We start from the raw sequence: 22722 nt of genomic DNA on the forward strand, positions 1-22722 counted from the left end.
CCCATCGTTCATTTTTGCTTGTTTCCCTTACTTCAGATGACATATCTAGTAAGAAGTTTCTATGGTTGATGTTAAAGAGGTTATTGGCTGTGTTCTCCTCTAGGATTTTAATCATTTCCTGTCTCACATTTAGCTCTTTAATTCATTTTGAATTTGTTTTTGTGTTAGAGAAAATTATGGTGAGTGAAATAATTCAGAGACAAACAAATACCAATGATTTCACTCATATGTGGAATTTAAGAAACAAAACAAATGAACACTGGAAAAAAGAGGCAAACAACAACAACAAAACCAGACTCTTAACTATAAAGAATAAACTGATAGTTATAGGAGAGGAGGTAGGTTAAACAGGTGATGGGGATTAAAGAGGGCACTTGTGATGAGTATCTGGTGTTGTATGTAAGTGTTAAATCACTATATTGTACACCTGAAACTAATATTGCACTGTATGTTAACTAACTGGAATTTAAATAAAAACTAAAAAAAATGGTAATCAGAACAATCTGGAAATCTGGAGATAAATAAAAAATTGAATGAAATTATAGTATATAGATTTTATCCTTTAAATTGAAATAATAATTCATTTTTATTTTATTAGAATTTTGACAGATAAATTTTCTTTTGTTTTTTAAATTTTTTAAATTTATTTTCAATGTAACAATATTCATTGTTTTTTGCACCACACCCCGTACTCCATGCAATCTGTGCCCTCTCCAATAGGGAGATTCCACCAACCTCCCACCCCCCGCCCCTTCAAACTCCTCAGATTGTTTTTCAGAGTCCATAGTCTCTCATGGTTCACCTCCCCTTCCAATTTCCCTCAACTTCCTTCTCCTCTCTAATTTTCCTTGTCCTCCATGTTATTTGTTATGCCCCACAAATAAGTGAAACCATATGATAATTGACTCTCTCTGCTTGACTTATTTCACTCAGCATAATCTCCTCCAGCCCCGTCCATGTTGCTACAAAAGTTGGGTATTCATCCTTTCTGATGGAGGCATAATACTCCATAGTGTATATGGACCACATCTTCCTATCCATTCGTCCGTTGAAGGGCATCTTGGTTCTTTCCACAGTTTGGCGACCGTGGCCATTGTTGCTATAAACATTGGGGTAAAGATGGCCCTTCTTTTCACTACGTCTGTATCTTTGGGGTAAATACCCAGTAGTGCAATGGCAGGGTCATAGGAAAGCTCTATTTTTAATTTCTTGAGGAATCTCCACACTCTTTTCCAAAGTGGCTGCACCATCTTGCATTCCCACCAACAGTGTAAGATGCCCACTCTCACCACTCTTGTTCAACATAGTATTAGAAATCCTAGCAACAGCAATCAGACAACAAAGAGAAATAAAAGGTATCCAAATTGGCAATGAAGAAGTCAAACTCTCTCTCTTCGCAGATGACATGATTTTTTACATGGAAAACCCAAAAGACTCCACCCCCAAACTACTAGAACTCATACAGCAATTCAGTAATGTGGCAGGATACAAATCAATGTACAGAAATCAGTGGCTTTCATATACACTAACAATGAAAATACAGAAAAGGAAATTAGAGAATCGATTCCATTTACTATAGCACCAAGAACCATAAGATTCCTGGGAATAAACCTAACCAAAGAGGTAAAGGAACCATACTCAAGGAACTACAGAACACTCATGAAAGAAATTGAAGAAGACACAAAAAGATGGAAGACCATTCCATGCTCTTGGATCGGAAGAATAAACATTGTTAAAATGTCTATACTGCCTAGAGAAGTCTATACTTTTAATGCCATTCCGATCAAAATTCCACTGGTATTTTTCAAAGAGCTAGAGCAAATAATCCTAAAATTTGTATGGAATCAGAAGAGACCCCGAATCGTAATGTACAAATTTTTAAAAATCTTTATTCTATATCTTAACATTCAATGCTTATAATCTGTGTTTTTACCATAGTTGTTCTATTCCCTAGTTTTTTACTTTATTTATTGATTGGTTAGTCTTTTTTATCAGATGTTTTGTTTGTTTTCAAGAAGGGCTTAAATGTATACCTTGAATTTTTAAAAGTCAAATTACTTATCTTTTACTTGAAAGAAATTATTGGATCATATTCTCTTTGATCTAGAATGTTGAACACATATTTATGTAATCTTATTTCATAAAACCTTCTTAAGGAGAAATCTGAGGTCAGTGTCAGTTTTTCTCATTTATAAATCACTTTAGTAGCATTTCTACTTGAATTTCCTTAAGGTTTCTTCCTTATTATATTTCAGCAAATTTACTTGTATGTACCTAGATTCCAATCTTTCTACATCTTTTTGTCCTCATAAGGAGGACATTCTTTTGAACAGAGGGTATTCTTTTGAACCACATTTTCAAATATTTCTGTTTCAGATATTTGAGGCAAACTTTCTTTCATATTCCTACGGAAGAATAATAATTCTTGTATTGTTGAATACATTTTATTTTGTTCAATTTCTGTGAACATTGTGAGTATATCAGATCTTTTTCCTATATCTTTCATATTTATCATATTCCAATTACTTTTTAAAAGTTTTCAGTTTTATCTATGCATACATTGTTAATCTTCCATATACCTGAATGTTTTTTGGTTCAGTGTTTTCAAAACTCTCTTTTTATCTTTTTGCTATAAAAAATTCCAACCATACATGAAGTAGAAAGGATAGTATAATGACTCTTATTCTATCATTGAACTTTAATAGTTATCAACTTGTGACCTATATTTTCTATTTATTACTAGCACAAATTACATTATCTGGAAACAAATTTATCAATCTGGGGTGGGTTCATGAATGTGCAGCCTGTGTAGTCATATAAGTTCTTGTGCTTTGAAGGGCCACATGCTTGGTTTGGTACTTTGGTGTCACTATCTTAAAATTTCTAACAGTTGCAAAGGACCCAGCCTGTAGCCAATCTTCATCCTCATTAACTCTGATCTGAAATTTCTTGGTCATTTTGCAATTTTAAAAGTGGCCCCAATATAAGATTTAGTCCTATAAGATGTACTGATGACTTTATTACTAATAATAACAGTGAAGTAGAAAAGGGGTTATAGGATCATCACGGGTTGTATCTTTATACACACACTCTTTAATTTTGACTTGTGCCCTGTAAGAGAAGATAAAATTCAATATGCTTGCAAAATTTAAGGGTAAAAACTTATACAGCATTGAATTAGGGTTAAAAAAAAACCCTCTAGTTTATATTCTGGCATGGTCATATATCTGTGAGCCTCAGCAAATCATTCCTGTTCTATTTGTAAATGGATAAGATAAATTCTACCACTTGAAATTATTAGAAGGCACTGTATATAAAGTATCTTGAATGACGCCTCTTATATTGTAACTTTAAGACTTATCTCATTTTTTGGTCTTTTTATAATAGAAAATGTTTTGTGGTTTGGCTATTCAAAGTAATAAAAAGTACATGACTTCTTTAGTAGGGACTGAATATGAGATAGGTTTGTGGGATGCTGCTAACTATGTGTTGTGTTAGCGATAGCAAATAATAGTAATTAGAGAGAAATAAAATGTGTATGAGAAAAAAGAAGTCACCTATTTGCCTGTCCTTTCCATCTTCAATTCTGGAAATTCTCCAAACTGAAAAGCCAGGATAGAACAAAAGCAAATTTAAAAAATCCAAACAGAGTAAAGTAAATAATTATAAATAAGTTTTATTGGTTACAAGAAAAACTCAATTTGATTAATTAAGCAGAAAAATACATCATTATTAAAAAGATATTTAAGGCCCACAGAATCCCTTGGGAGCCTAAAAAGTTAATATCTTAAAACAGGCCAGAACCAAGAAAGGCTTGCTAATGGACAATCAAGGCCAAATCATAAGAAGAATTCGCCATGGATGCCATTTTGGCACATATTGTCAATGTTTGACAGAAGCATTCAAAACCGTGACCACAGACTATCTCACAATCATTACCAAAAAGACTTATCTTCTCATAAAACAGATAAGAAATAGTTGTTTATATCCATTGGTATCTATATATACATACATACGTGTATAAGACTGCATATATTTGAAAATATATAATAGAAGATGTATAAAATACAAATAGATTTTATTCCTAAGTGGTACAGTTTCATCTCTCTTCAGTATTTTTATCTATAGTGATAAATCATTTATAAGAAATAGGTAGCACTTATATAATTAGAATCTGAAGGAAATTAACTGTAAAGAGAAATAATTTATGGCTCTAAATTTGGCCATTTTTAACAAAGACAAAATATACTATTACATTTAATAAGTCTCCAGATACTATGGGTCAACAGAATACTATCACAATATAGATAGAACTTAGAATTATCTATAGATCAAGAACAAAGTTGAAAATGACTTTTCCACTCCTCCAATGTACAGGAAAATACAACTACTCTGATGGGAATGGTCAAGGAAATTTGATAAAATATGTAAGAGGATATTTTAACTGATTTTTGAGCTGACTCCAAAGCATCACTTCTAATAATTGTCATATGTCCTACATTAAGCAAATAGCCATTGTTTGATGGACTATGGGAAAGCTGATAGAGAAGTGATAAATGGGAAGACTGTAGAGTTTCCAGCGGCCAGTTCTTCTCTAAGAAACTCACTAGAACTCATTAAAAATTGCGGGCTGAACATTGTACTGATCCACTGAAGAGCAGTTTTGAGAGCAAAATATGAGTCTCACTGGAAATGAAAGAACTTAAGAAAAACCACTAGGCCTAAAGATTTGACCCAATGTGAAACCTGTGCCCACTGCACTGAGCATAATAGGGGCAGATTCTTGCAAGATTATTCAGAGCCATAAACTTTATGGAACACTCTGTGTTAGCTTCCTGACCTTACAAATTTATGGCCAAAATCTAAAGAAAATATTAGTCATGTCTAATAACCTCACTGGTAAAAAAAATAGGTTTATTATCAATATGGGATCATAAAGCACATTCCATTCCTCAGGTACTTTGGAAGTGATCATTTTACTATACATCCAGAATTCAGAAAATTCTGATGTGGGAGTTTCAGGTCCTCTGAAGTGAAGAAATCCAATAATATATTACCTAGCTCCAAAGGAGACACCCAGAAGGACATGGGAATCAAAGTGAATCCTGCTTAATATGTGAGAGTAGCATTTTTCCAGAGGAGGAGAGACAATGGAACCAATATGCAGAATTCCCACTGCATGCTTGTGATGACATCAGAGTGCAGTTATTAATTTTTCCTTCTTGCTCCTTAATGTTTAGGCAAGAATCTAGGCCATTTACTGATCATTGCTTTGAACTGACTGAGAGAAGGCATTAAGAAATACTACTCGCTATGTAGCAAATCAGAGGGAAAGTTTCAGGAATAATTCTGGTCAACTACTGACATCATCCAGAGCAACTCAGAATGAAAAAAGCAATGGAATGATGTCAGACTGATATAAAAAGCACTAAAAGAAATTTGGTTAGGATGGTTTCTGGATTATATTGTCTAAACAACAAACTCAAAATCTCAGCTGCTTAAAGAAACAATTTTACTTCTGACTCTAATGTGTATTATGCCACCTGTCCACTTTGCTCCATTCTCCTCCTGTTACACAGACTGATGAATGGCCACTGTGGGAAGTACTGCCCATCACCATGATAGAAGGAAAGAGAACACCATAGCTAGAAGCATTTCATACCACTTCAGCTCACATTTTCTTGGTCAGAGAAAGTCACACAGCTGTGACCAAATTCAGCACATAATGGAAGTGCATGTCTGCCTCATGCCTGGAAGGAGAACTGGAATATTTGAAACAGCCCTCACATCTACCACGGAAAGGAACTACTTTTAATACAATACTGTAGACTTTCAGATAAAGGGATGAAAAAAATTCTGAAAATTTGCTCTCTTTATTGTATTACTTGTAAACAAAGTGATAGAGACTGAGACAAGCTATTTTGTTATCTACAGAAAAAAATCTATTTCTCATAGGCAAATTCAAAGGGTAATGTTCTCTCCATACTCATCTATTTAATCCTGTGCAGAAAAGATGTATCTAAGGGAGGGTCAGTTCCTCTAAGAGAAAGTATATATTTTATCTCCTAATCCTTCAGGAATGAGGAAAGGATTGAATAATGATTTACTTTTTTGTAAACATGGAGGTTATGTTTTGCTAACTTGTAGAGAAGGCTCATTTCAGGCTAGATCTTTCTTAATATTTTTGAGGCAAGATACATACTTAATGATAAACCAGAGATTTATGGAGTCCCAGAAGAATTAAGATCTTAAAAACCCATGAAGAGGCCTAGCCACAGATAGAGGAGTCAAGAAATAACCAGTGTGTAGATTTCACTTGAACTGCATGTAAGGAGTTTGTAAATTATTGACACAGCCACACACTGCATGGTACATGGAAGCTATTGCTCTGAAAAAAAAAAATGTATCTAGGTAAGAGAGCCCCTTTATCTTTAGTATGGTGGGGAGAAAACATGAAGTGTGACAGAAAGTCTAGTGAGAATAATACTTAGCTGCAATGATCTTTCAAGATATTTTGTGGGTATGTATTTTCATTTATTATGGAAAAATACTTACGAGAGGAATTACTAGATCATAGTGTAGATGTATTTTTAAATTTGTGAGAAACTCCCTCCTTTATTTTCAAAAGGAGGTTAATGAACTCCACATCAATTTACACATTTTATTTACATAAGGACCTCTATTGAGAAAAAAAAGAAGTAGGCCATTTAGTTTCTGCCATAATAAAACTAGAAAGAGCACAGAGGAACACTCCATCTAGGCCATCTCTGGGGACAATAGATGAGGGTCATCTGGTCTGAAAGTAAGGAAGAAAGCTCTACGGAATATGATTCTACTAAAGAAGACTAAGCCTGAAGAAAGAAAAGTTTATTCACTTTGTGGTGGACCATATGGGAAGAAATAGTGAAGGGCAAAAGATAGTTACATAAAGACAAACCAATGCATATAGTCTATAGTTTTTGTCAGTCTAGTAAATTCTAGGCATTACCTAAGCTGTTCATAAGGTTTATATTTCTTGTCTCTGGTGAAAGGAAATAGTTTTAGCAGCCTCTACCTGGCATACTGGTCCCAAGTCATTCAAAAGAACTGATTGTTACTTGTGCTTTGGAGTTTTCTGAAACCTATCAAAAGTATCATAGATGGAGTTTCCATCTTTCACTGGCTTCATAATCTTCCTAACCTCCAAAATAGAAAGAGAGGGTGTAGACTTTAAGGAGTAGTGGTAGTTTGATAAAGAAAATCCCCATCATAGGTACTTGACTGGGACTCCCATGTGGTAATTACTTCATTCCATTATACAGAGCGTTGATATTTGGTTGGTATTTTGGTGGCCTACAGATAAATACACAAGCTTTTGAATAACTCTCATAATGTAGCCTTACTTACACTTTGATTATTTTCTCAATTACAGTGCAGAGCTGAATTGTTTGCTCTGTGGAATAAAGCCATTAAGGGTTTCTGCCTTTCTGATTACACAGAAATAGCTAACTGTAAGTGTATGTTGACTGGAATGTGAAAATTTTTTTTGGTAACCAATTAGAAGTCTCTTATTTTTAAAAATCCAAGCAATAATTGGTTTCCTGATACTAATTTGAGAATGTAATATGCTAAATTTTTAATTTGGGTCAGTAATTGATCTAGTCAACAGCTGATTTTTGAGGGTTCTATTTAAACTGAAAAGATATGGTCTACATAGTGCAAGGTTCTGATGATGTAGAAATAACTTCAAAGCAAGTTAAGGAAATATTTCTTAGATGTACCTAAGTTAGGTGTACCTAATACCACCACTTGGCTTTTGCCAAAACAACAAAATTCAATGAGGCATTTTTATTCACTTAAAAGGTAAAGACACTTAACATGAAAGGGATCATTTAACAAGAAGACACTCTAGCAGCTTAATCTTGTGTATATGAATAGAGCTAAATGAAAACCAGAAGTATGTACTATGCATAGAATGCTATAGTGATGGTTACTTTTATTTTACAGCCACAGGTAATTTTTTTGGCATTTTTTTATTAGGTTATGTTACTCACCATCCAGTACATCACTAGTTTTTGATGCAGTGTTCCATGATTCATTGTTTGCAATGCTCCATGCAATCCATGCCCTCCTTAATACTCATCACAGGCTAACCCATCCCCTCAACCCCCATCCTCTCTAAAACCCTCAGTTTGTTTCCCAGAGTCCATATAGTCTCTCATGGTTCATCTACACCTCCGATTCCCCTTCATTTTTCCTTTCCTTCTCCTAACATCCTCCATGCTATCCCTTGTCTTCCACAAATAAGTGAAACCATACGATAATTGACTTTCTCTGCTTGACTTATTTCACTCAGCATAATCTCCTCCAGTTCCATCCATGTCGATGCAAAAGTTGGGTATTCATCCTTTCTGATGGCTGAGTAATATTTCATTGTATATATGGACCACATCTTCTTTATTCATTCGTCTGTTGAAAGGCATCTCAGCTCTTTTTAACAGATGAACTGACTACAGATCATAAATCACTTTCACACTGAGAAATCTAAAGTTTTATCTTATCTTATTATCGAAATTCTTAAGAGGCATGTTTGATTTAGTCACCACTTCTTCCTAAAATCACATTCCCCCTTGGACTTTTTGACCTCACAGTCTCATCCTTTCCCTATTAATCCTTTAGGTTCTATGTCTTGGCCTAAATTCCCTAAAAAACAGAACCTGAAGCAAAGATTCTGTGTTCATGTTTTATTACAGGATACATTCCACGAAAGCAAGAATAACGGAAATTGAAAATGAGACAGAGAAAAAGTGAAAAGCAAATACAAGTTGAATTACTAAACTAAACACAGCTTGTGAAGAAACACAGCTTTTTTTCCCCCAAAGAAGAACAATAACAGAAGAATTTTATCTGAGTTCAATGTCCCACCAAGGAAAAAGAGAGCAATTTAAATTGATAAATTTATCCAGTACCCTATCTTTCATTGTTTGAAGTTTGTCCTAAGGGAAATCACCATCCCGCAACACATATAGTATGTCTTATTCTCTGAGAATTTCTAGGAAAAGACTGAGTTTCTGTGGGTACACTCAAGTCTTACACTGACTCTGGAGTTGCTGAGGTCCCAAGCTTATTGAGTATAATGGAAGCCATGCTGAAGCCAGCACTTGTCTCTATGGATGGAGCGCTGTGAGGTAATACTATGGTGGCAGTAGACAGAGTTTACATTCTTAGTACCAGATGTGGTGAACAGCCAAAGCCAGGGAGACAGACCAAGGCAGTATGGATGAAACTACTATAATTATTTTTACTATTCTACTGTAATCCCTCTATTGGCTTTCTAGCTGTCACTCTTATTTACTTTTTCCCAGTAGTAGTTGATCTAGGGATTAAGATATGTGTCCTTAATTTATTAGTCTACCTTAGCGATGCAGACACATAGGGCTTGGCAAGATTTAAGGGAAGAGAATTTTATCTGTACTCTGAGCTCTGGATGAATAAAAGGCAGTGGTTGGTGGCTGCTAGAAGGCAGACTTGAAACCTACTCACACTTCAGACTTGGTCTGGTATACAGAAGAAAATGTCTATCACAGCAGAAGGGCAGGACACGAACTCACTCCTGGGAAATGAACCTGTTTGATATGAACTTTTCTGCCCCAAGGAAAAGTGTAGGATATTTTCCCTTTTCTGGTTTTAGGTTTGACTGCTAGTTACACTGGCACTGGCAAAAGTTATGTCATTGGAAGTATGGGCAGGAGATCTACTCATGATCAGGATCTTTAATATACAGAAGAGATGTGCTACCACTGCAAGAGGGGCAGGATAACTTCCTGTGCCCTAGACTGCACTGAGGAGGAAGGGGAGGTTTTCTGCTTCAGAAAGAAGTGCAGAAAAACAGAAATTCTCACCTGCGAGGGTCAGCCATTCCGAGACTGCTTAATATCAAGTCTGGAACAGGTTAAGGAGGATAATAATGAGAACTCCCCTTTCCCACAGGCTGTGCATGGATAAACAATATTAGCTGTCTAATGTTGAGAGCTCTTGTTGACACAAGAGCGTGGAGTAACTCTGTCAGAGGAATATAGGGTTTCTTTAAAGCTAAGGGTGGAGCAGGAAAAATCAATAAAAAGTCACCAACACTCCAAGACTAACAATAAGAACAAGAGAGCTACAGCCAACAACTGGATGGATTCATTCTTTCTTTCTTTCTTTCTTTCTTTCTTTCTTTCTTTCTTTCTTTCCTTTCTTTCCTTTCTTTCTTTCTCTCTCTCTCTCTCTTTCTTTCTTTCTTCCTCTTTTTTTCTTTCCTTATTTCTTCCTTCCTTCCTTTTTCTCTCCCTCCCTCCCTCTTTTTCTTTTCTTTCCCTCCCTCCCTTCTTTCTTTCTTTTTGACTTAAACAACAGAAATTAATTTTCTCACAGTTCTAGAAGCTGGGTGTCCCCAAACCAAGCTATTGGAAGGTTTGTTTTTTTCTGAGGTCCTCTCTCGCCATGTAGATAATCGCCTTTTCAGTGTTTGCTCATATAATCATCTCTTGATCTGTGTGTGTCTGTGTCCCAATCTCCCCTTATAAGGGCTCTAGACATTGAATTAGGGTCCACACATTTTTTTAAAAAGATTTATTTATTGTTATTTATTTATGAGAGAGACACAGAGAGAGAGCAGGGGGAAGGGCAGAGAGGGATAGAGAGAAAGAAATCCAAGCAGACTCCCTACTGAATGCAGAACCTGACATGAGGCTCAACCTCAGGACCCTGAGACCATGACCTGAGCTGAAATCAAGAGTTGGACACTTAACTAAGCCACCCAGGCTTATCAGAGCCCACACATTTTCTCATTTTATTTCAATTACTTTTTTAAAGGCCCTATCTCCAAATATTGTTACATTCTGAGTTACCAGGTGTTAGGACTTCAACATATGAATTTTGGTGGGACATAAATCAGCACCTAATAGAAGGGGCATTAAAAAACATCCAATAAAATTGTAAAATATGCTAAGTATGCTTTACTTTTCTTACAGTATCCTTGTCTGGCTTTGGTACAAAAGGAATGCCAGCCTCATAATAGGAGTTTGAAAGAATTTCCTCCTCTTCAATTTTTTGAAAGAGTTTGAGAAAGATTGGCATTAATTTTTCTTTAAATGTTTGTTAAAATTTAACTGTAAAGGCTTCTGGTTCTGAATTTGTCTTTACTGGGAGATTTTTAATTACTAATTTAGTCTCTTTTTTTGCTATTGGTTTGTTAAGATTTTCTGTTTCTTCATAATTTAGTCTTGGTAGGTTGTATGTTTTCAGAATCTTATCCAAATCTTCCAGGTAGTCAAATTTTTTAGAGTATTATAGCTTATAGTGGTTTTTAATGATCTATTATGATCATATTTCAGTGGCAATTGTCTCCTCTTCCATTTTTGAGTCTTCTTTCTTGAAAACTCTACTTAAAGGTCTGTCAATTTTGTCTTTCCAAAAAACCCTTAGTTTCACTGATCTTTTTGTCCTTTCTATTTCTATTTTATTTCAGCTCTAATCTTTGTTATCCCCTTCCTTCTATTAATTTTGGGTTTAATTTGGTATTCTTTTTCAACTTCTTTGATGTGTAAAGTTAGGTTGTATGTTTGAAATCTTTCTTTTTTTTTTTTTTAAATGTGGAAATTTATTACTACAAACTTCCCTCTTGGAACTGCTTTTGCTGTATACTGTATCTTTTGGTTTATTATATTTTCATTTTCATTTGTAAGATATTTTTAAATTTCATATGGAGTATGTTGTTTAATTTTCACACATTTATGAATTTTCCAGTTTCTAGGAATGTTACTGATTTCTAATTTTTACCATAGTGGTTGAAAAAGATATTTAGTACTATTTTAATCATTTCAGTTTGCTAAAACTTGTTTTGTGACCCCACATATGACCCTATTCTGAAGGATGTTCTGTGTATGCTTTAGAAATGTGTATTCTGCTGCTGTTGGATGGAATGTTCTGCATATGTCTATTTGGTCTATTTGGCGTAAGGTCAAATTCAATGTTTCTCTATTGATTTTCTGTCCGAATGATCTATCCATTGTTGAAAGTGGAGTACTGAAATCCCTTCTATTATTATACTGTTGTCTAGTTCTCCCTTGAGATCTGTTAAAATTGGCTTAAAATATTTAGTTTCTCTGATTTAGGTGAATATACATTTATAATTTTTATATACTCTTATCATCTTTGTCTCTCGTTACTTTTTTTTTTTAACTTCAAGTATTTTGTGTGATATAAGTATAGTTATCCCTGTTCTTTTGATTTCTATTTGCATAAATATCTTTTTCCATTCCCTCAGTTTGAATTTATGTGTGTCCTTATACCTAGAGTGAGTCTAAGGTACGCATATATCTGAGCCTTTTTTTTCTTATCCATCCACAATTCCATGCCTTTCAATTGGACATTTAATCCATTTAAATTTAGAGTTGTTACTGATAGGCAAGGACTGACTAATGTCATCTTGTTAATTGTTTTCTGGAGGTTTATAAAGCTTTTCCTCCTTTCTTCCTCTCTTGCTATCTTTGCTCCTGAATTGGTGATTTTCTGTAGTAGGTACTTTGATTCCCTTCTTTTCTTGTGTGTGTCTACTATAGGTTTTTGCTTCGTGGTTACCATGAGGCTTACATAAAATATACTGTAAAAATAATGGTCTATTTTAAACTCATAACAACTGAATTTGCTTGCATATGAAAATTCTATCCTTTTACTCCCTCTGGCTTTTGTTTTTAATGTCACAATTAACATCATTTTATGTTGTGTATCCCTTAAGGTTATTGTAACTATTGCTATTTTTAATACTTCAGTCCTTTAACCTTTATACTAGAGTTAATTATTTTTAATTATAGTGTTAATAATTAATTATTATCACCATACTTTGGTATCAGAGTATTCTGGTTTTGTTACATACTTGCTTTTACCAGTGTGTTGTACATTTTCACATGTTTTTGTGTTGCTGAATAGTTACTAATACTAAATACTTTCATTTTAGCTTAAATAACTTCTTTCATTATTTCCTACAAAGCAGGTGATGTACTGTCTCAGCCTTTGTTTGTCAAAGAAACTTATGTATTTTCTCCTTCATTTCTGAAGGATAGCTTTGTTGGGTCAAGTATTCTTGGTTGGCATTTTTTTCCTCTTTCAGCACTTTGAATATACATCATCCTATTACCCTTTAAGTTTATGTTGAGAAATCTGCTAATATCCTTGTGGGAGTCCCCTTATAAGTGAAGAACTTTGGGGAACCTGGGTGGCTCAGTGGGGTAAGCCTCTGCCTTTGGCTCAGGTCATGCTCTCAGGGTCCTGAGATCAAGCCCCGCATTGTGCTCTCTGCTCAGCAGGAAGCCTGCTTCCCCCTCTCTCTGCCAGCCTCTCAGCCTACTTGTGATATCTCTCTCTGTCAAATAAATAAATAAGATCTTTAAAACAAAAACCTTCTTTTCTCTTTCTGTCCATGATTTTCTCTTTTTCTTTGATTTTTGACAGTTTTATTATTATGTGTCTTGAAAAAAATATCTTTGAGTTACTTTGTTTGGGGACCTATGAGCTTCATGAACTTAGATGTCCAAATCTCCCAAATTTTGGCAAATTCTCAGCCATTACTTCATTTCTCCTTCTCTTCTTATTATGGAAATATAATAACCCATTAATTATTTTTCTTAATGATGACCATAATCTCCACTGGTTTTCTTCATTCCTTTTCATTCTTTTTCTTTTTGCTTCTTTGTCTGGATAATTTCAAATAATATGTATTTGATGAAGTCAAATTTGATGAAGTCATATTTGATGAAGTCATTGTTGGCTTCTCTTTTGCATAGTCCAATCTTCTGTTGAAGCTCTTTATTGAATTCTTCAGTTCACTCATTGTATTTTTCAACTCCAAGATTTGTTTGGTTTCTTTTTATATTTTCTACTTTTTGTTCAACTTCTCATTTTGTTTTTTTAGTATTTTCCTGATTTTGTTAAATTATGTACATTCTCATAGCATTCTGAGCAACTTTGTAACAGTTCTTTTGAATTCTTTGTCAGATAATTCATATATCTTTATTTCTTGAGGCCAGTTACTGGAAGTTTACTGTGTTCCTTTGGTGATGGCATGCTTCCCTAATTCTCCATGATCCCTGTAGACTTTTGAAAGTGTCTGCACATTTGAAGAAGCAGTCACTTCTTCCAGAGTTTATAGACTGACTTTGATAAGTAAACTCCATCACCGTATGTGAAGGCACATGGAAGAATGCTGTGCATGTGTGTATGGATTGATCCAGGGTGACGAGTGTGAAGGTGTGTGGCAGCTGTGATCCACATAGGCATGATGTATCCTTGGATCAGGCCACAGGGGTCCACAACATCTACAGCTGAGTGATTCCTCATGAGTGCTGCAGGGGATGCACAGGGGTTGCAAGTGCTTTGGGAGTTCTAAGTGGTGATTCCAGGTTCAGCCCCTAGGGACCGAGGCAGGCAGTGGTGGCAGCCAGACATTCACATCTACAGGGGGCATCTGCATGAGCCTATATATTTGGCAGAGGCTGGTTGCAGACACACATGGTGGCATGGGTCATGGCCAGCACAGAGACCAAGGTCAACTGCAGGTGCTTTAGCAGTTGTGAGCACCTCGGCTCTAAGGGTGCACTCTTATGGCCTCAGGATCTTTTCATGGTTATATACAGAGCAGATTTCCCTGTAGATTTCAACTTTAACCATATTGCAATTTGCTTCTCTCTGTTTTCACTATCACTTTCACCTGGAGAGATGAACTAATAAAACTTATCTCCTTATTTCTATTTGTGTCTCATTCATCCATTTTCCAAATATCTGCAAGAGTGAGTCATAATATATATTAAAGAAACCTACTGCTCTCTTGCTTAAAATCTTCTCTTTGCTCCCTCCCAAAAATTAGGGAAAAAAATCCAAATTCAGTATCCAGGCTTCACAGCACATATGATCTGAGGCATGGCCAGGGCTCTACCTTATGTATTTATTCACTCCTCTTGATCTAGCCACATGTGTCTCTCTGTTTCCCAAAACTACCAGGGCATCTCCAGGTTAGAGACTATTCAATATTTCTTTATTTTTTCCACAGACTGTTCCCTGTTTTTTGTTTTTGTTTTGTTTTTGTCTATTTTTTTCTCATAAAGGGTTTTATAAGCTGTAAAGTTGCTAATAACAACAAAGATTGTTATTTTTTTCAAGTTGTTACTACTTTTAGGTTGACTCATTGTCTTTGGTTAAATTTAGTAAAAGGTCTTTATTAACCATCAAAATAAAGCTCTTCTTTAATCACTGCCTATTTTACACTCCTAACTGCATCACCATTATTTTTCTTTTAATAATAGCACTTGACTATATTTTATATGTTTTTAAATTTATTTATCTAATTGTTTATTGTGTGCTACTCTGCTATTGTAGGTAAAAATATAATAAATATTAAGGCCTTCCATGGCATTTTCAAGCCTGTATCTCCAGCATTAAGAATAGTCTCTGATACACAGTACAACTCAATAAATGTTTGTTTAGTCACTCAATTTCAATTATATGAGAATCACACCATGTAATGAAATCTTTAACATAATTACCTTTTCATAAAATTGTTCCTACATTGTTTTATTTGATTTTTAAATACTCCTCCAAAGCATCTTTGGTTTTAAAAAATAGTACAAATGTTCAAGTCTTCAGAGGAGACTCTAGGGACAACTTATTCCCCCAGGTTGACAATAACTGTCTTCAACATATAAACTATACATCTGTGGGATGAGCAGAATGACAAAAAATAATATATATGCCATTAGTATTTTAGGAACTTATTTATTAAGCATTATGGAGCATGTATTAACATTAGTAAAAATATTTTGCTGCAGTTGTCTGAGTTCACATCAAAGTGACTTTGATTCAGTATATTTTTATAACAGTTTCAAGTTGAATACCAACACATAAGCTAACATTACTGGCTAATGTTAAATCATACTAACAACAATATCTTCTCCATTAAGACTGGGAATTAACCCCATGTATTTACAATATCAAATCAAATGAATTTCCATTAATAAAATAGATTCTTCAATTTAAGCAACTCTGTTCTTATTTCAGTTGAAGTAGACATAATTAGTAGACATAATTATGGCATAATAATTATGCCATAATAATTATGGCATTATAATTATTACAATAGGATTTTTAAATTTATTACTAGAACTTAAATACCTGTTTAAATATGTACTTATTTATGTGTGTTAAGGAATTAATGGGAGTAGCTGGCTCCTTCTGATTATTTCAGATAAACCCACAAGCATCCAAATCAACATAAGTAATATTTTTAGGCTATAGGCTTCACATTGAGCTGTGAACACTTCAAATTAAACAGGAAAGACTTCAGCTTTTCATAGTTTTTACTTTTTAAAAAGAGAAATAAGGAATGATATTAAAAGAAATGAATAGACCTTTGATCTCTGAGACCCCCAGAAGACATATCCTAGTCTTGTATGTTGTCAATGTTTAAATGGTATTAAAGGGGCGCCTGGGTGGCTCAGTGGGTTAAGCCTCTGCCTTCGGTTCAGGTCATGATCTCAGGGTCCTGGGATCGAGCCCTGCATTGGGCTCTCGTTCAGCAGGGAGCCTGCTTCCTCCTCTCTCTCTGCCTGCTTGTGATCTGTCTGTCTGTCAAATAAATGGAAAAATCTTAATAAACAAACAAACAAACAAATAAATAAATAAATAATGGTATTACTATTACTATAGTATCTCCTGTAATTTTTCTTTGTTCTATGATTCACTTAAAATCTTGAAAAATATTTGCATTCATATAAAATATGCTTGATCTAACTTATTTACATTATCAAGAGACTAGCTCAATTGTATAGATAATTCACATTCAGAATTCACTAAGCATATAATTGCAGGTTTGAAATAAAACTAAACCTAAAAAGTTACATTTTCTTGTTCAAAAAAATTCTCAAAATGTAAATATCTGAGAATGTTCTGTTTTCTGGGCATAACTACTACCTTTTTTAGGCTATATGTTATGACTGTAAATCTCAAACAATCGGCAGGTAAAGAGTAAAATAGATAAACTTAATATAAGAATTGTGATAGTCTTGTTAGCCTAAAATTTTAGGCATTCCCTTCAAATCTTGATTGTTTTCTATTTTTATACCTTTTTAACATTATCTATTACAATATTTAATTCATTGTTATCCTATTTAATATCAAGACCATTCTTCTTAGCCACGGAGAGCACAGCTATTCAGTCTTTATTAGTTCAAGAAATGAAGAGCAATTTTAATATTATAAATATTGATAATACTGGAAGAGAAAAATGTGTTGAAAAAGGCTCTTAAAAAACAAATACATTCCTATAATTACAATCTTTTCCTTTTTTTATTTTTTATTTTTTGGAAAGTGGTCCTCTGCAACTGGTTTTAGAATCTTAGGAAAATAAGAATATCTATCGTGTTTTCACATTTCCTAGATTCGTTCTCAAATTCTGTAAATATTTGAATCAAAAGGAAATTAAAGAAAAAGGGAAGAAAATAAAAAAGGAAATCTCCCCATAGTCCTGTAGTGAATGTGGAAGAAAACAGATGCTTTGCTAATGATTTTGCTACTTTGAAATCTGTAGGAAAAGTTTTAAAAATAGTAACTTTAGGTTATTCTAACAGTAGATTATGGACCCCTGGACCCTAAACGATTTTCCACTCCAGTATCATATTGTTTGGCATATAATGGACCTCTGAGTCTTTTCTCTGTTTTGCTACATGAGAAATTACTCAGGTATGATGATAGGCACAGCTTTTTCTCTCTTCATATAGAAACATGGTTGATTTAGTTATTGATATATTTGAATGTGCTTCTCCATTTTAGCAGAATAACCTAGTGAGGAAATTTTATACTGTCTGTCTCCTAATGGCAAAATTTGCAAGAAATAGTAAGCAAAAAGTTAAGAAGTTTAGATAAGCAAAATGAAGTAGGGAACAATTGAATTTAATTTCCACTTAAGTTTAAGGGTCTTCCAAGAATGGCCTTTAAATACTATACCAAAATAATTTTTGGTAAAAGATGTGAGAGAATTGTAGAATTCTTACAATGTATCCTACTGATAATTTCAATAGTTATTTCCAAAGTTTTTTTTTTTTTTTTTTTTTTTTTTTTTTTATGAAGTAAACTTCATGGTCAGTTTTAAAGATTTTATGCTTTTGACAAATTGGTTCTGTTTAAAAACCCAGCAAGGGTAGTATTAATATACCACTGTGACTAGAGTGATTTGAGTTCATTTAACATAAATTAAATTGTCCTTGTCAAGGAAATTATAAACCCAAGATATGAAACTGGTGCATATAAAAAGGTTTCGGTGCAGTGTAAACACAGTCCCTCTGAGCACTCCCATCTGTAGGACCGAGGAATGTTGATCACAGAAGACATTCTCTATCATTTTGAAACAGTTCTGTTTCTAGAAATTGCATTGCTTCCTTATGTTCTATTCTTCATATATAATTTTAGCATAACATTCACACTCTTCTCTTAATGCACATAGCAGAGTTCCAAATGTTCTTTGGAACAGAACCAAAATTGATACCCCTCTTCTAAGACCCTACACCTGCCTATGTACTTTCAGTTTTACTTTGTTTTGTTTTGTTTTGTTTGTTTTGTTTTTTCAAGCCCACTAGTCTCTTCTCTCAGGTAGATTTATTCTTTACATTCTTATTCTGTCCCTACCCCCACCTTAGACCCTGAGATAGTCTCACTAATGTCATGTTACACTTATTTCTGATCTACCTTTTGAGTTAAGCTCAAAAATTTTCTTCCACTAAGCAAAAGTAATACGGTATTTTACTTGGTGAAAAAAATAAATGAGGTTATTCATTACTCATTTATTCCAATTACCATGTAATCTAACAAAAGTTAATCTTTCACTAAATTAATATGTGCTTGTCATTTATTTGTATACACAGATAAAATTTATTTATACTTCACTAGATTGTAGCTTAAATGTATAAGTAGGAATATATTACAAATAAGTTATATAAAAACAAACAACTTATAAACATAGAGCAGAATTTGTAAAATGATGGAGAAAGGGAAAACTTTGAAAAATCTGTAAGAACTATTAAAATTATCTCTAAACATTTAAAAATGGGAAATTTCCAGTACAATTTTTGTGTATCTATTTTCTTTAAATTCAAAAGTGTTAACCATGTTTTTACATATATATGTATTTGTAAATGGTTTTGTCTCTAACATTCAAAGAATATTTGAAATATATTACATTCATTTCAGTTACTTTTTTGGAGTGATCATTTAAATTTGTCATCCTAGATTTAAACAATAGTGGAAATGTTTCTGCATAGATTAGTTAGAAAAAGCATTCTATAGAGTATATTAAAGATTTCTTAATACATAAATATCAGAAAAGAAAAAGTGGAATGAGCTTTCAGCACTCTTCCTATGATTTATTTTAGCTGTAAATTTCCCTAGTTTTCTACAGGAACTAAAATTAATTCTCTTATTATGAGGGCATTTTGAGTTTACTTAATAGGAAATTAATAATTCTCCACAGTTCCTACCAAGTATTCAAGTGAATATACTGTTTCAGTAATTCTATTTCCTTATAAAATTTCCAATACAGTATCAGAGTGTCCAGTAGTTTTATAGTTAGAATACCTGATAATTTTTTTAGAAGGGGATTTTATTCTGCATAACTTCATTAAAGGCAATAACCTCTTTTCCTCCAACATGGCCCCAGTCTGTAGAATTTAATACATGTCTCAGGTTTTTCCAATTAAAATTCTTAGTCTTTTGGCCATCTTGACTATTTTAAGTGCATTTGAACTGGGTTAGGTGAATGTTCTTTATCTCAAACATTTTTATCTATTGCTATTAGGAAGGGAAATTTCACTCTTTCCTTGGGTTTCTAGCTATAAGGCTGATATTAGCTAAGAGGTTTTGGTTACCATTTTCTTCAAAATAAAATCTACTTTTATGGCCCTGGCTCCAACTGAGCCTGATTCAACAAAAATCTGGTTCTCTATGAATACAGGCTGTATTAATTTCTTAGTGCTGCCATAACAAATTGACATAAACTGGATGGCTTAAAACAGATATTTATTGTCTCACAGTTCCGGAGGCTAGAAGTCTGAAATCAAGTTGTCGAAAGGGTTGGTTCCTTCTAAATTTTCTGGGGAGAATTTATTCCATTCCTCTCTCCTAGCTTCTAGGGATTGCCGGCAATCCTTGGCATTCTTTGTCTATAGTCCATCACACTCCTTGACTCCATTTCTACATGGCAGTTTCCTTGTGTGTCTCTGTGTCTGTCTCCTTTCATCTTCTTATAAAAACACTAATCATATTGAATTTAGGGCCTATGTTAATTCAGGATAACTTTATCTTAACTAATCACATCTGTAAAGACTATTTCCAAATAAGTTCACATTCACAAGTTCCAGGTAGACATGAATTTTTGAAAGGAACTATTCAACCCAGCCCATATGCCATTACATTTCATTCCACTACTTTTGGCATGTAGTTTATTTTGACTTTCTAAAATTTAAACACAAAGTGTTTTAATCTACATTCAGAAAACCATCTCTCATATTTTAAGAAATGGCTGTATTGCGTATTTTCTCTCATATGTCTCTGTACATTACCTATAAATTTATTATCCCTTTGGTCGTTCTTTAAAGTTCCCTTGCTCATATATTTGGTTAAGATTTATAAAGAAGCATGAACACATCATTATGAACCGCACAGATTATATTAATTTATGAAATAATTCTTTCATAATCCATATTAGATTCAGTTGAATCCATGAGCTAGATGAACTTATTATAAATGAAATTCTTTCAGTGTTATACATGACTCCTATTCTTTAAGTGATCTCCCAGCTCATGCTGAAATATACTGCCAAAACAAAAGAAAACAAAATTCATGTCATTCCTATAAAATTGTATGTTTATCATGCAGTTGGAGAATTTAATTCTTCATTAGTATTGCTCTTAATTTTTTTGTATTTATCTAAAATGCCCAAACTAAATGATTAAAAATATTTGAAATAACAATGAATCTCATTTTCCCAAAGTGCTCTTAGATTAGTTGCTCCCAAGGCAATTTCCATTTTACCTTGAATTTGAATGATGAAAAATAAGTCACAATTGTAAGTTTGAAAGTTTTCACTTCAGTTTTAAAATCTGTATTCTGATTCACAATGAACATGAATAAAGATAAGGAAGTATTAATAATCACAATAACTGGATATGAAGATAAATGATTCTGCTTTCCTTTCCTACCTCATATAATATAAATATATTAATATAGGTACTAAAAATATGTTACTAAGGAGTCAAAATCAGCCATATTTGAGAGCATTGATTTATTAGAGCTAGTGGGAGATTAATTATTGATGAAATGCATTTCTTTTACTTAGTATCTGTCATATAATATATTATTTAAAAGATTTATTTATTTATTTATTTATTTATTTATTTATTTATTTGAGAGTGTGAGAAAGCAGGAGCAGAGCGAGAGGGAAAGACAGAGGGAGAAGCAGACTCTCCACTGAGTGCAGAACCAAAAGATCCTGAGATCATGACCTGAGCCAAAATCAAGAGTCGGACACTTAAATGACTGAGCCACCTAGGCACCCCTATCATATAATAAAATATCATTTTAATCATGCTTAGAAAATCAATTGTTCAGAAATTTTGTTTCTGTATCCTGTTATTAAAAAAATGTTCATTTGAAGGAAGCAAGCATCAGTCTTTATTTTACTTTGTTTCCTCAATAAGATTAGACATGTAGTAGCAGTTATAGCATCAAAATATGTGGTATTTGTTTATTAAAAATGAAAGCAAAATATTCTGGGAAAACTCAAATAATACATATTTTTGTTAGAGAAAGTATAAAAAATGTATTTCATGATGTCTGTAATGTGCAGAATTATGAAAATAAATGACTTTGGGAGAATTGGGGATTGGCATTTATCTTTGCCATAGAAAGACACTGTGAAAATGACAGTTTCAAGGACTGAACATACACAATAGACCAATAGCAACTGGATATGATTTCATCAATCCTAGGCATTAAAATTCACCTATGTACTTTACATTTAAAATGTTCTTTTTTTTTAATAAAAGGATTTTATTTTTTTATTTGAACAAGAGAGAGACAAAAAGCAGAGGTGAGGAGCAGAGGGAGAAGCAGGTGCACTGAGCAAGGAGCCTGGCATGGGGCCTGATTCCAGGACCCCAAGATCACAGCCTGAGCCAAACACAGATGCTTATAACCAACTGAGCCACCCAGCTGCCCCTAAAATTTTCTCTTTTGGTAATTTACTTATGATACTATCATACTATCAACATCTGACACTCCTGAGATATTTTTTGCCTGTGCTTTCCATGGTACATGTAAACGGTCAATACATGTTCTTTGGCATTTAAGAATAGATATAACTAATAGTTAGTTTCTTGGGTGAAATGAGAGAATCTCTTCTGACTGGACTGAATGGAAATGCAATTAATGCACTTCACACTTACTATAAAAGGGATTATTTCTTTCAGTTGTTAGCAAATAAACTTGTATTTTCTTAGGGAAAAATTAATTTCTATGCACTTAAAACTAGAGCCAAAAGTTTCTGTTTCTATTTGAAATTATGGAATTCTATTTACCATTACTAAAAGTTTTAATATTTTAGTACATTGATAACAAATGGAGAATTTTCAGAGTGAAAATACTCTTTCAGACATAGTAAAT

The sequence above is a fragment of the Mustela putorius genome, unplaced genomic scaffold, assembly GCF_011764305.1.
Source record: "Mustela putorius furo isolate JIRA1106 unplaced genomic scaffold, ASM1176430v1.1 tig00003937_pilon_pilon_pilon, whole genome shotgun sequence".
Lineage (NCBI taxonomy): Eukaryota > Metazoa > Chordata > Mammalia > Carnivora > Mustelidae > Mustela > Mustela putorius.